This window comes from Lissotriton helveticus, chromosome 8 (assembly GCF_964261635.1).
Source record: "Lissotriton helveticus chromosome 8, aLisHel1.1, whole genome shotgun sequence".
In the NCBI taxonomy this organism is placed as follows: Eukaryota; Metazoa; Chordata; class Amphibia; order Caudata; family Salamandridae; genus Lissotriton; species Lissotriton helveticus.
The window spans coordinates 389,511,017-389,525,381 of record NC_136069.1 but is presented as its reverse complement, the minus strand read 5'-3'; the positions used below and the strand labels follow the sequence as shown (position 1 = coordinate 389,525,381).

The following is a 14,365-nucleotide window of genomic DNA, read 5'->3' as shown; positions in this document are numbered from 1 at the left end:
GATGAGGGGCACCAACGGAGGGTGGTAGCAAGGCCGGACTGGCCGGACCGGGCATTGGGTGTTTCACTGGGAGGCGGAAAGGGGGGGAGAGCGGTTTTGTCACTGGGGGCTGGCACTGCAAAGCTCCTTGTATATCCAGTATTTTTCCATCAACAATAAAAGCGACCTCACTTATATTCAGGTGTGGTTCACCATTGCCTGGTGACTAATGTACCTGCTGGAGCGAGATGCAAATTTTGAATCGTATAAGGTAGCAAGCTGCGGCCATACTGAAAAACCGTGACGTGCATGATTGTCTCAACCTAATATAAACTTATTTTGACTTGTACGTAGGTGGTTGTCTATTTACTTACTTATATACTATTGCGCGACCACCTCTGACGTGTCTGTAAAACGTAACTTTTGTCCCAAAGTTTTGTCCTGAATTTTGACCCTTTGTCCTGAATTTTTGTCCTGAATTTTGACCCTTTGTCCTGAATTTTTGTCCTGAATTTTGTCCCTTTGTCCTGAATTTTGACATTCACCGTCCTGAATTTGCACCAATGCCAGTTGGTCACCCTACCTAGAAGTGTTGTGCGCTGAGACTGGTGAAGGGAAGATGGCGCTTTGAAACAGGTACGGGTGGGCGCAGTGACAGCTGTCGCACTTTTGCGTTTGCAGTCAGGGCCCTGAAAAGGAATGGAGCGGAAAACCTGTTTTTTGTTCTGCTGCACCGAGGGATATCATAGACTTCATTTTGAGGGAACTTGTAGGATAGAGAGATCTTATGAGCATTTGCTAAGCCAATTGGAAGGGGCATGAGGCCTGCCTGTCTAGACTGCTCGAGCTAGGCAATGTGTTGCCTTATATGTGTGCACGTATGGATGTCAACTATTTATCGGACGAGCATAGCGATACGAGCCCAAAGGAACTCTGTGGACAAGAGGCTGCATGTACAGTGGTCCACTTTCGACCCACGTGCTGCATTGTTTGTTCATGCAAAGATTTATAATGAAAGAGGTTGAGATGCAACATATTTAAACCTAGTGCGAGTCCCCTTAAACATGTGTGTGTTCAGTAATAGTAATAAACCACAGTTTATTATTGGCGCTGATTGATATTTAAATCAACAGTATACTGCCACTAGATGGCAACATTTAGAAGCAGCAAAAGGGCATTTTTGAAAACTAAATTGTGTGAATGACCGGATTATTAACAGGATAATGTGCTGCAAGACTAAACACTTATAAGGGCCTAAAGGTGCGACACTTGCCGAGTTGCCCTGGCTATGTGCGTATGGGTGCTTGCAGAGGGCGTGGCTGTAAAGAGTCCCTCTCATCAGAAAGGTAGAAGAGATGGGATGGGCAGGTTTATGTAAATGCTGGTTACTGATCGTTCTGTTCTAGAAGTGGCTGTGCATAAAACTGTATTTTGCCTTTCGTTTCAAGGAAACAGTGCCCCCCCTCACCCAGAGTAGTGACGCCCACTGGGCAATGCGCGGGGGCCCTTCATTTGTTTGTGGCAGAGGGGTGCAGCGTGTCTAATGTGCTGGTTGATTTTATACAGTGATGCCGCACAATTTATGGGGGCACGTTAATTCTCACCACTGTATTAATTTGTGTATGATATCTCAATGACAACATATGTAGCACAATAAATGTTGTGTGCTCTTCCAGGGATTTGAAATCGATGCAGTGTTGTGACTATTAATTGAATGACCTGGCCTTAAAAATGCGGCATGTACGTTTGAATGTGCCATATGTCATTTAGCTGTTTATCACGTGAAAGAAGAGCCTGGGGGAGTTTTGATTTGGCTATGGAATGAATCTCCTTGTCTCCGTCGGTCGGGATAATGTGAGGTGAGGCTTACACACACACACGCAGATGGTGAATATTACTCATTCTGCAGATTTCAGCAGTACGCTGCGATTAGTTAATTATTTAGTGGGATAAGTGTTTGTTTTGCGAACACTCTATGCTGAATCTCATTTTGAGTGAATCTGTGAGGGTAGTCACAGGTGATGCACTTGTATTCAGGATATGACCATCAGTAATGGTGCTGTCACTCACATGACTGCCCTGACCGAGATGGCAGTCACACCAGTTTTGTGTCTTGTTTATGCGCATCTTGCGTTAATATATCGCAATGATTTCTCTCTTAAGGGAGCATCTGTGACAGCGGTGCGTGCAGCCGCAAGAGAGAGGGTGTCTGGTCCCAGCCGGCGAAACACAACAGTATTTTAATGCACCAACGCTGGCGCTTTGTCTAAGTGGTAAAAATACATCAAGGCACTTGTGTTGCTGTTTCACTATTACAATTTTAGTTTGCACCTCCAGAGTAAATGATAAATGGCACACATGTCGCTGTTACTCAAATCAGGCTTTAATCTTGACCTCTGGAGTTAGTGGTAATGAGCGGGGTAGGCATGCTGAGTAGTAACCAAAGGAATGTCCCAGGGTTGGAACTGTGGGGCACGGCAATCAGGGACTCCTTATATAGTGCCAACGTTTCAGTTTATTGGAGGGTGATTATATAGTGCTTACTATCCCTGACGAGGTGTAAAAGCAAATTTTTTCAGCGAGTAGCATACTTCCACAGAACCCATAAAGGATTAGGGTTGAATTGTGAACAGTGGGGGAACCTCGGGGATGTATGTTGCGGCAGCAAGCGCATCATAAACACGTGTAAGGTTGATAGTGAATGACGTAATCTACACCCAGTTTAGGCATATTCGCGCTGTTTAGTGTCTGTGGGTTCAAAACACCTGTTAAACCAGGGTAAGCTTGACAAGTGTCAAGGTATGTATCAAGCAAGGTAAAGGTGTATGACCTAGATATGTCAGGGCTCTGGTACAAACGCGGGTGCAATGAGCGGAGGGCATACGCACTAAACACGCAAGGCAATCACTGCCATGCTTACAGTAGGCATGGGTATGCGCGTGGCCCATGAGATAATACAGTTGCAAGTTTACAGTCTGAGCACAAACTGGTTGTGAGTAACAGCATAGAGCGGTATATTACAATTTATAAGAGTCTGTAAGGGGCACTGAGTGTGTAGGAACATTAGTTGTTCGTGTGTGCACCAAGCGCAATAGCAAATTACATACTCTCTATGTGCTACACTGGGGTAACCCAACAGGTGTGAATTTTGCCCTGATTGGGTCCAAGCATTAGAAAATCGCATAGGGACGCATTGAATTTTAAACTGGTTTGTGCAGAGAACGTGCAATTAAAGCCATGGCTTCTGCATTTCTTGAAAAACAAGGAGTGCGCTATTGATTTGTTGTAGATACGGCATATGCCCTCGGTGGAAATTGTAACAGTAACTAGGTTTACGGTTTTTGTGGAGCTATAAGGGGGGTGCCAGGGCCAGTAAGCCAAATGCTGCTAGTGGGCTTACACCACCGGTGGTGCCACCCCCAGGGGTGTCCTGTAAAAAATTGTTTTCAGACCTATCACTGTAGGGTCAGCTCACGAAGTTAGTGAATTGCCAAAAAAGGCCCAAATCTCCTTTGCTTTACATATAGGGCACCTCCGGGGTGGGCTCCAGGTTTAACAGGGGGTCGTTATTTACTGAGGAAGGTATGCTTAGCATATTACAGCTATTTCTTTACAGGGTGTGGAGGTCAGGCCTACTTGGCAACGGCCTCGGGAAGGGTCACTCAGGTACACTCTCAGCACTGATGACGTCTAAACAGTACACTCCAGGCCCTGTTGTCATACCTTCAAAGTTATCACTGCGCACGGTTGCATCGGTACATAGAAATTTGGGGCCTGTGTCTAAAGCCCTAGGCACCATGTGCTGGTACATGTAAGCTTGTGGGGGGGTGTCATGTCACGCAGATACGCTCATACATGTAGGTGTCAACAGACTTCGGGAATACCAATACCATCGGCCTGGCAAGAAATGTGCTTGGCTGCAGGATACCTTTTAGTAACCATGAATGCGCTATTTCACTGCACTTTGTACTGTCCTTACGTAATCACGAAGGTGCTATTGCATTCACTGTAGACGCCAGGTCTATTCTTAAATGAAGATCATACTACCGGGTACCCTCACTATAACCCTAATTTAAATTCTACGCATGTGACACAAACTGATGGTATGCTAAACACTTGCAGTTGCGAGTTTGATGGGAATACATCTGGTGCTAATCTTAGCTAAGGCTTAGCATGTGACAGCAATGTAATATGGGCATGTGTACTGCATCTTTCATCAGGAAGCCAGGAACACTAATCGTTTGTGTTTGTTTTTTCATTTATGTATCCACTTCCCAGGGATCCATGGCGGATACCTGGGAAGTGCTCCATTTCGCAACAACTGCAAGAGGTGGACAGCCACGGGGGACCTGTGCATCTGGAACGGGAGTGGCAAGCAACGGCATCAAGTGTGATAGGCGATCGATCAAAGGCTCAAGAGGTGCCAACACTGTGTAGATTGTTTATCGGTGTGTTAACCATAGGTTGTGGTAGCCGCAATAATGTAGCAGTATGTTGCTTCACGTAATATGGCAGTATATTTCTTATCGGGAAACAGTAGTTCTACCGTAATGGCGACTGTGCTCACAGGTGCCGTCATGGTAGTATATCGGTAGGTTACCAATTGGTTGGGCCAGCCGTAGTAATGTGGCAGTACACAGGGGTGTGCCTTGCCAGCTTGGTCAAACCTAGGAGTAATAGGCATATGCAACACCTCAGCATACCTTGTCGGGAAGCTGTACTCTGCCTTTATGGCGCCCGAGCTCCCAGTTGCAATCGTAGCAGACACAGCGTGGGGGGGGTATTCCATAGTACGGAGGTAGGCATACACAGAACATTTCCCAGAGCGTAGTGGTCAGGTGTAGGTGATTCACGGACTTTACGATATGCCAGTAGGAAATTTTGGGGGCCTATGGTTCCCCGGGTAGCCTTGCAAGTGCATCAACAGTGGGTGTCAGCGTCGGGAGTGCTTCTCTTATCGGGCGCAGTGTGATGCCATCAATTAGCCCCATCTGGTGGCTCCATGGTGGCAGGTCTAATTTCCCTAGATCAGACAGCCCTAGCATATCTATCACGCACTTGGGAGGGGGTGCGAAAGGAACAGGTACACCGGGACGTCTGGGTAGAAGTAGAGGTCGACATGTCTATGCCCGGGGTACACCCTGGCGCAGATGTTACAGAGCCTACGATAGGGAAAGCGAGTCTGTGAGGCTATTGTGCCACTGGAAGCAAATACCTAGTAACAAAAATGGTGAGGCTAGCCAGGGCTTGCTACTTACAGACCATAGCTTGGGGGATCATCGGAGGGGGGGGGGGAGTCGTGCTTCTTAAAAGATGGCGTCCATTTGTCCACAACGGGGGTATGAAACCATTGCAGAGAATCTTCTTGCCTAGTTAGTGGTGTACAGGGACAAGGCATGACCTTGTAGTGGGTTGGTAGGACCTGATAGTCGGACTACAAAAAATATAACGGGTAGGTTTATGAAATTTAAGGATAGGGCATGACCTTTCAGTGTAGAAGGGTAGGGGGGCCCAGGTAGTCGATCAACTACGCTGGCCTGTGGCGGTAAGGTCATGATTGGTGAGCAGTTAATTTAAGGTCCTTAGGGGGTGGCGCCATTCTTGAATGGGGTCGCCCAAAGGGAGGGACAAGTGTTGTCTCCTACAACTCCAGGGGCAGGTACAGCCTGTTCGATACATGGGTGCGTGGGAGGGGAGAGTCACGCTTTCTCTAGGCTGGTTGGCCACCCCACACGTGCACAATGACGCCAGTAAATGGCGCAGAGATGCAATTTTATGAAGTTAATAGAGCGTACGGGGGTTACTGGGGGGGCGGAAGAACCGTCACGGTAAGCGGGCCCTCTGCGCATGCGCACTTCGACGGAAGGGCGTGGTTAATAGGTAGGGCGTACGGGGGTAACCGGGGAGGGGGTGTACCCCCACGATAAACGGGCATGCGCACTCAGACAGGAGGGCGTGGTTTAATAGGGCATACGGGGGTAACCGGGGAGGGGGTGTACCCCCACGGTTAATGGACCCAGAAACTCGCCCACTAATCCATACATTAGACAGCGTTGGGCATGGCCTACACCTTGTCACATGGCTTTACAAGACCTTCCAGCGCAACCTTTCCGCTATATTAGCGTCATTAACAGACAAATAGGAAGAATCGCTAGGGCGGGTGTTTAATTATTCAGAATGGGTGTGAGTCCTCGAGTATTCCTGAGAAATATCCAGGAATGCCAGATTCTGATGCATACAGTTCCATGTCCGACATAGTGCCTTTCTTACCCCCACAAATTGCATTTGATCTATTCTACGCCAGCGAAAATTACACGCAATGTGAGGCACAGCTAGGTGAATAATTTGCATATGGGCTGGTCTTATCCGTCACTGTAAGTGTTCTGGTGGTACTCAGTGATGATATCACACAGACCATTGTGCGCACAGAGATTGCAAACGCTCAACACTGTGAGTACAGGATCCATTAAATTGTCATGTGAGGGACTTATGATCGATGAACAGCATAGATGCTGAGAGTTAAAGCACACTTAGTTGCTTGAAAAACATAGTAAAAAATTGCGGTTTCTTCCAATCTCTCGTTTTTTAAATAAATGATTTTTATGTATGTAGTTTATATGTTTGTGTTAGTTTTTAACTAAGAAAGTCTCTTTTTATACTCGTAATGACATGTCAAAATATGTAAAGCGTGTATAAATTATTGGTATAGTTGTTTATATTGTGTACTATTATTTACAGCCCTGAAGAAGCCCATGTTGGGCAAAATGCGGTGACTGTGGATGCACTGAAATGAAATAAAGCATTTATGATCTCCAAAATCTGCGTGAACGTCCATCACTCCTGTCTTCCCTACTCTTAAATTGTATGGCATTTTCAGCCAGAAATTGTGATTTGAACGTTGCCTCTCTAAATGTGTGTTAGAAAGTTTGTATCATAGAAAACCAAGATAGGTGGCTGGTTTTAGGAGGTGGGCAATAGTTTATACAGTAACTTGAAATAAGTAATTTGTAATACTGGTAGATAGTGCGGTGTCTATCTATGCCACCAAATCTCTTGTTAAAAAGACTGTACGAAACACATTAACAATTATACTAGACTCTATGAAGTGTATTCATGTGGTTTCACAAGCTGGCTACGAATTACCTCTTAGTGCCCCCAGAGTCGCCCCATTCACTGACATGGATGATCTGACCCGTACAAACTCAGACATGGGATGAGGATTGGTTGGCATAATCCCAACTTCTTCCTGTGGTGGGACACGACGGGGATGGGCAAGTCACATTGTTTTTTACTGAGTTTAATAGGCATGCATCATTGGCGAGCCTGAATTGACAAAGAATATTCTGTACATTCCTCTTGTATTACGATATGTGCCGAGACATAGATCGCAACCCGTAAGGTCAGTTATGAGGTATTCATAATGTGAACACTATAACACATATTGTTTTCATGCAAAAAAACATATATATATATATATACACACACACACACACACACACACACATATATATATATATATATATATATATATATATATATATATATATATATATATATATATATATATATTCCATCAGATTTCCCACAGTGCTGCCAGCTGACACGGACACCAATTGCATGCTGGTAATTTTTTATTTCCCTTCCATGCCAAGATGACGTGTTTTGCCCACCTCCAGGGATTCTTCACATCACGAGACAACCTTACAAAGCCACATTATACAGTGCAACGCATACCATGTGACCGCCACTCGACATAATGAAAGACAGACTATGACCTGATTTAATCTAATATACCATATTAACAATTGCACATATTGGGCCCGATTCACAGAACTAACTTAAGACAAAATCCTAAACTTACTACCATTTTCGTATTCACAGAAGGCACTTACTCATTTTGGTATTCACAGAAGACACTCATTTCAGTATTCACAGAAGTTAGGAGTCCTAACTTTAGGACTCCTAAATGCCATCTGTGAATACCGAAAGTCCTAAAGTTAGGATTTTTCTCAGTTTAGGAGTAGTAAAATTAACACTGCTAACTTTAGGACTCCTAAATGCCTTCTGTGAATACCGAAAGTCTTAAAATTAGGATTTTTCTCAATTTAGTAGTAGTAAAGTTAGGACTCCTAACTTTAGGACTCCTAAATGCCTTCTGTGAATACCAAAAGTCTTAAAATTAGGAATTTTCTCAGTTTATAGTAGTAAAGTTGAGAAAAATCCTAATTTTAAGACTTTCGGTATTCACAGAAGGCATTTAGTTGTCCGAAAGTTAGGAGTCCTAATGTTACTACTACTAAATTGAGAAAAATCCTAATTGTAAGACTTTTGGTTTTCACAGCAGGCATTTAGGAGTTCTAAAGTAAGGAGTCCTAACTTTACTACTACTAAACTGAGAAAAACCCTAATTTTAAGACTTTTGGTATTCACAGAAGGCATTTAGGAGTCCAAAAGTTAGGAGTCCTAACGTTACTACTACTAAATTGAGAAAAATCCTAATTTTAGGACTTTCGGCATTCACAGAAGGCATTTAGGAGTCCTTAAGTTAGGAGTCCTAACTTTACTACTACTAAACTGAGAAAAATCCTAATTTTAAGACTTTTGGCATTCACAGAAGGCATTTAGGAGTCCTAAAGTTAGGAGTCCTAACTTTACTACTACTAAATTGAGAAAAATCGTAACTTTAAGACTTTCGGTATTCACAGAAGGCATTTAAGAGTCCTAAAGTTAGGACTCCTAACTTCTGTGCATACCGAAATGAGTAAGTGATTCTGTGAATACCAAAATGAGTAAGTGCCTTCTGTGAATACCAAAATGGTAGTAAGTTTAGGATTTTGTCTTAAGTTAGTTCTGTGAATCGGGCCCCTAGTTATGAGTTTGACATCAATGCTTAAAAAGCTAAAATAGGTATATAAGCTTAAAAAAGCTAAAAATGTGTTGCAGTCAAACTTTTATATATATAGATACAACACAGTATCAATTTGTATCAAACCATTATTGGTGATGTTGACCTGGGTGTTGGCACCAATGCTGTTTTATATGTGGTTCTCCCAGCAAAATGCTGGGGTTTACACACATTTAGCCCTTCACAAATGAATAAAGTTCACATATGCTGATAAACATTCTAAATTGATTACAACAGAGTTGCTGAAATATATTTATTCATATGGATATCAACATTACCTAAATACGCATGAAAACATCACCATTCTTGCTTGAAATGCAAAAAATCCTAAGAGGTATTACTTTGGCTATTTCTTGTGTGTCCTTCGAATAAAAAATTGTCCCTGAACTATACAATAGATTTATACTAAAGTGCATAATGCAGACATTTCCTTTGTATATACAGTTCAAGTTCAATTTAGGATTTTAGTAAAGTGCATAATGCAAGAATTCCTGAACATTCCTGTTCAATCTATAAGCCCCAACAACAAAGATTTTGACAAATCTAAGTCCTAACCACTGAATCTATGAACAATTTGCATTTGTATAACAATAAATCTCGTATAGGTCATATCACTGAAATATTATGCTTAAAGCAATCTGTGCAAGAACATTTTAGAAAAAGTGCCTAAGTGCTTGTGTACTTGCTAAAGTGCTTGGGATTAAAATCTTGTAAATTCTAACAGATGGGAATGGTAGCAGCAGATAATCTCTTTCTTCCGTGAGCTTACTACTCTATTTGGTTTACTGACCTCAGTGACTACTTCTAAAAACAATTTTGAATAAAAAATACTATTGAATGAAAAATACTGTAACACCTTGTACAACTGTTATATTTGATTGGATATATCTCATATCCATGATTGAGGGTCAAAAATGTGTGTAATTATCTTGGACCCCAGAATTTAGATTGTGATTATAAATAATTGTGGAGTTCTTCCCCATTTGTCAATCCATTTGGCGTCCGTGTGTCTAACTCCAAAATAAATTTGGGTTCTAACCTTCTCAATAGTTTCTCCCTGTTTCCTCCTCTTCCTAGTGGGAGCACGGCACCAATAATGTAGTATTCCAAATGACTTAAATCGTTATTGTACATTGATATAAAGTGCCTACCCACTGGATAGGACATGTCAAAGTTAACTATAGCTCTAAGATGTTGAAGGATTCCCAAATGTACTTGCAGTTTTGTGCTCCCTAAGTATTGTAACCCGCAGGAGCACATTAAAACATCAACTGCAAATTCTGTGCGACAGTTGTATCTTCATTTGAGTTGATTTATATTGGGGCAAAACACAGAAGAGTAATGAGTCGTGTTGGTGCCAAATTTGCATGCTCTGCACTGCCGAAGACGTCACATATTACATCATTCATGACATGGTTAGCGACTAGCCCGCCAGGTACCTCCAGTAAGCGCCACGTGGTGTAAAAAGGGGGCGTGGCCTTGGACCACCTCTCTGCAACGCAGTTCCCTGGAGCTTACTGGAGGTACCTGGTGGGCTAGTTGGCCCCCAGGGACCCTCAGGATTCAACGGGACTTAATCCCCCAACTTAAAACACGCCACAGGGCGCATTTGCACACTTGTCACATCAGCCACGCCCCCTCCTCGCACCACTGTGGAAACGCGCCCCCTGGAGCATTGTATAATAGGGGATTAAATCTCAACTAGTCCACCAGCTACCTCCAGTAAGCGCCATAGAGCTGCGTTGCAGAGAGGTGTAATAAGGGGCTTGGTCTCTCAACACCTCTCTGCAACGCAGCTCCCTGGCGCATACTGGAAGTACCTGATGGGCTACTTCGCCCCGAGGCCCCGGGACCCTCATGATTGAAGAGGACTTAATCCCCCAATTTACAATGTCCCTGGGGGTGCGTTAGCACACTTGCTATGTCAGCCCCACCTCCTCCCTTCACTACTGTGTAAACGCGCTCCCTTGCGCGTTTTAAATTGGGGTATTAATTCCCCTTGAGTCCTGATGGCCCCTGGGGGCCAACTAGCTCACCAGGTACCTCCAGCAGTTAGTGCCACAGAGCTGCATTGCAGAGAGGTGTAAAAAAGGGCATGGCCTCTCAACACCTCTCTGCAACACAGCTCCCTGGCGCATACTCGAAGTATAACAAACAAATAAGTAGGAGAGGGCCTAAGGGAGTTTAAAGACCAATCAGAGACATATTCCCCAGAAAGACATGAAAAACACAAAAAATGTCAAAGGGTCTAGACAAAAAGGCTATGTGTGGTACATTAGACTAGAGGAGGACTGTGTCAACCCATTAAAGACTAAGTGAAAACGTAAATGAAAACATAAATGAGTGTCCTGCGAGCCAAACCGGCTCGGAAGACGGCAAAGAGGTACCGACGGAGAGAGCGGGGCCTCCCTTGATTCCTGAGCCGTTGCCAGGCGAGGTGGGGTAAAATACTTCGACTAAAATGTGACATATAATACACCTGCAAGTAAAGTCGACACCTAGGAACCCAGGTGATCTCTTTTCATGTTCATGATATAGTCACTTTTTAATTATATTTTTCACTATACCTTTGCAGTAGCATCTTTAGTCATCCAGGTCCTGATGAAAGCATTGGACTCATTTGTCCCCCTGTAATGCTGAAACATGTTGACCACTTTTAGGCAGATATTTGTTTAATCTACCTTTGCTGCTCTTTTTAATGTTGGAGGAGCGAGCAAGAAAACAGAATATATATATTATTGTTGCTCCCTCACCCAATTTTACCTTCACTAAACACTTTTTTCACTAGCACTGCAAATCAGTCACCCTATATTCATTTATTGGCACTTTTTGACTCTCTAAACATATCGGTCACTATCAGGCGAATCAAAGGTTATACCATCTGACCTTCTACTCTCTCCGATAGTGGACCCAAGATATGAAGTACAGGAATCCCAAATGATGAAGGGCGGTTCCGAGTGGTGACTGATGGGCATACTGGAAGTACCTGGTGGGCTACTTCACCCCCAGGCCCAGGGACCCTCAGGATTGAAGGGGACTTAATCCCCCAATTTACAATGTGCTCCCTGGCGCGTTTTAAGTTGGGGGATTAATTCCCCTTGAGTCCTGATCGCCCCTGGGGGGCAACTAGCCCATCAGGTACCTCCAGTTAGCGCCACAGAGCTGCGTTGCAGAGAGGTGTAAAAAGGGGCATGGCCTCTGAACACTTCTTTGCAAAACAGCTCCCTGACGCATACTGGAGGTACCTGGTGGGCTAGATGGCTCCCAGGGACCCTCAGGATGCAAGGGGACTTAATCCCCCAACTTAAAACGCGCCACACGTTTGCATACTTGTCACATCAGGCCATGCCCCCTCCCTGCACCACTGTGCAAACGCAACCCGTGGTGCGTTGTAAATTGGGGTATTAAATCCCCTTGAGTCCTGAGGGTCCCTGGGGGATAAATGGACCACCAGCTACCTCCTGTAAGCGCCACAGAGCTGCGTTGCAGAGAGGTGTAAAAAGGGGCGTGGCCTTTAAACACTTCTCTGCAAAGCATCTCCCTGGCGCATACTGGAAGTAACTGGTGGGCTAGTTTGCCCTCAGGATTGAAGGGGACTTAATCCCCCAATTTACAATGTGCCAGGGGGTGCATTTGCACACTTGCTATGTCAGCCCTGCCCCCTCCCTTCACTACTGTGCAAACGCTCTCCCTGGCGCGTTTTAAGTTGGGGGATTAATTCCCCTTGAGTCCTCATGGCCCTTGGGGGCCAACTAGCCCACCAGGTACCTCCAGTTAGCGCCACAGAGCTGTGTTGCAGAGAGGTGTAAAAAGGGGCGTTACCTCTGAACACCTCTCTGCAAAGCAGCTCCCTGGCGCATACTGGAGGTACCTGGTGGGCTAGTTGGCCCCCAGGGACCCTCAGGATTCACAGGGACTTAATCCCCCAACTTTAAACACGCCACAGGGCGGATTTGCACATTTGTCAAATCAGGCCATGCCCCCTCCCTGCACCACTGTGCAAACGCAACCCGTGGTGCGTTGTAAATTAGGGGATTGAGTTCCCTATAGTCCTGAGGGTCCCTGTGGGCCAACTAGCCCACCAGGTACCTCCAGTAAGCGCCTCGGAGGTATAAAAAGGGGCGTGGACTCTGAACACCTTTCTACAACGCAGCTCCCTGGCACATACTGGAGGTACCTGGTGGGCTAGTTGGATCACAGGGACCCTCAGGATTGAAGGGGACTTAATCCCCCAATTTACAATGTGCCAAAGGGTGCGTTTGCACACTTGCTATGCTAGGCCCCGCCCCCTCCCTGCACCACAGTGCAAACGTGCCAAATTAAAAAAAATATATATTTTTTAGGCCCTGGGGGTCCTTCTGGGACTTCCTGAGCAGGCCTTGGTGGTCAGGGTGTTTCTACCCTGCCCCCTTCTCTTTCTACCATGCCCCCTTCTCTTGTTTTCTACCTTTGTTTCTCTGTTTTCTAGCGACTCGCTTCTACCGAGCCACAAGATGGCTGCCAACACTTCCTGGTTTGGAGTCCTGGCAGACAATTACAGTGAAGCTTGTGCACAGGATATTGAAACTTTTATTTTTGTAATTTCTCAGCAACTACTCAACAGATTTACACCATTTAACAAAGGGCCGCTTTCTGACCCAAGCACTACCCTTGTGCCAAATTTGGGGTTATTCAGTTCAGTAGTTTCGGCTGTAGCCTTGCACAAAGTTTCCTAAGGACAATTGAGTTTTTTACTTTTATTTTTTTAATTTCTCAAAAACTACTGAACGGATTTACACCATTTAAGAAAAAGGTCGCTTTCTGAACCAACCTCTACCTTTCTGCCAAATTTGGGGTAATTTCATTCAGCAGTTCGGGCTGTAGCTCGTCGCAAAATTTCCTATGGAAATTAACATGGGGAAAATGCGTTTTGGAACCCCCTCTTTTTTCTCAGCCCCCACTTGACGAATCACCCCCAACCTTTCAAGATAGGAGCTGACCTATAATGTACAACGTTTTAGAAAATGTCATAAAGATTCGTTAAACAACGCCAAAGTTATAGGCAAATAAAAAAATGCTTTTCCTATGGAAACTAGGATGTAACTGTAACTACCTACTGGCGACCGATATATATATATATATATCTATACTACTATTATAAAGGAAGAACTTTGAACCTTTGAGGCGGGTAAACTCGGGAACCACAGCGCCAATCCACACACCCGATACATCGTTGTAATCGTCAGGGTGTGCAGATGGACATAGGCTATATAAACTTAATAAATATACGTTATTTAAAAAATTTACCAGAAAAAAAAGTAGTCCCTTGGAAAAAGCGCCGGCCGCGACGTGCGTGCCCGACGTGAGGAGCGCGGGGAGGAGCGGCGTCCAGGAGCGCGAGGAGGACCGGCGGACATGGCGCGGGGAGGAGCGGTGAGGAGCGGCGGACAGGCGGTGAGGAGCGGCGGACAGGCAGTGAGGAGCGGCGGACAGGCGGGGAGG

General features: G+C 44.8%; 1 protein-coding gene and 1 long non-coding RNA gene across 3 annotated transcripts in view; one reads left to right on the top strand and one right to left on the bottom strand.

Annotated features, from left to right (window-relative positions):
• Positions 1-14,365, bottom strand: part of LOC144771653 (uncharacterized) — a 945,479-nt gene that overhangs the window by 376,733 nt on the left and 554,381 nt on the right. The gene's annotated exons all lie outside the window — the stretch shown is intronic.
• Positions 1-14,365, top strand: part of LOC144771654 (uncharacterized) — a 212,080-nt gene that overhangs the window by 51,955 nt on the left and 145,760 nt on the right. The window contains exons 4-5 of one of the 2 annotated variants that reach the window (XR_013599412.1): positions 4,258-4,399; positions 6,718-7,249. This is a non-coding gene — a long non-coding RNA (uncharacterized LOC144771654). Of the gene's footprint in view, positions 1-4,257; positions 4,400-6,717; positions 7,250-14,365 lie in introns of those variants that run through there. The other variant, XR_013599411.1, reaches the window with a different exon arrangement.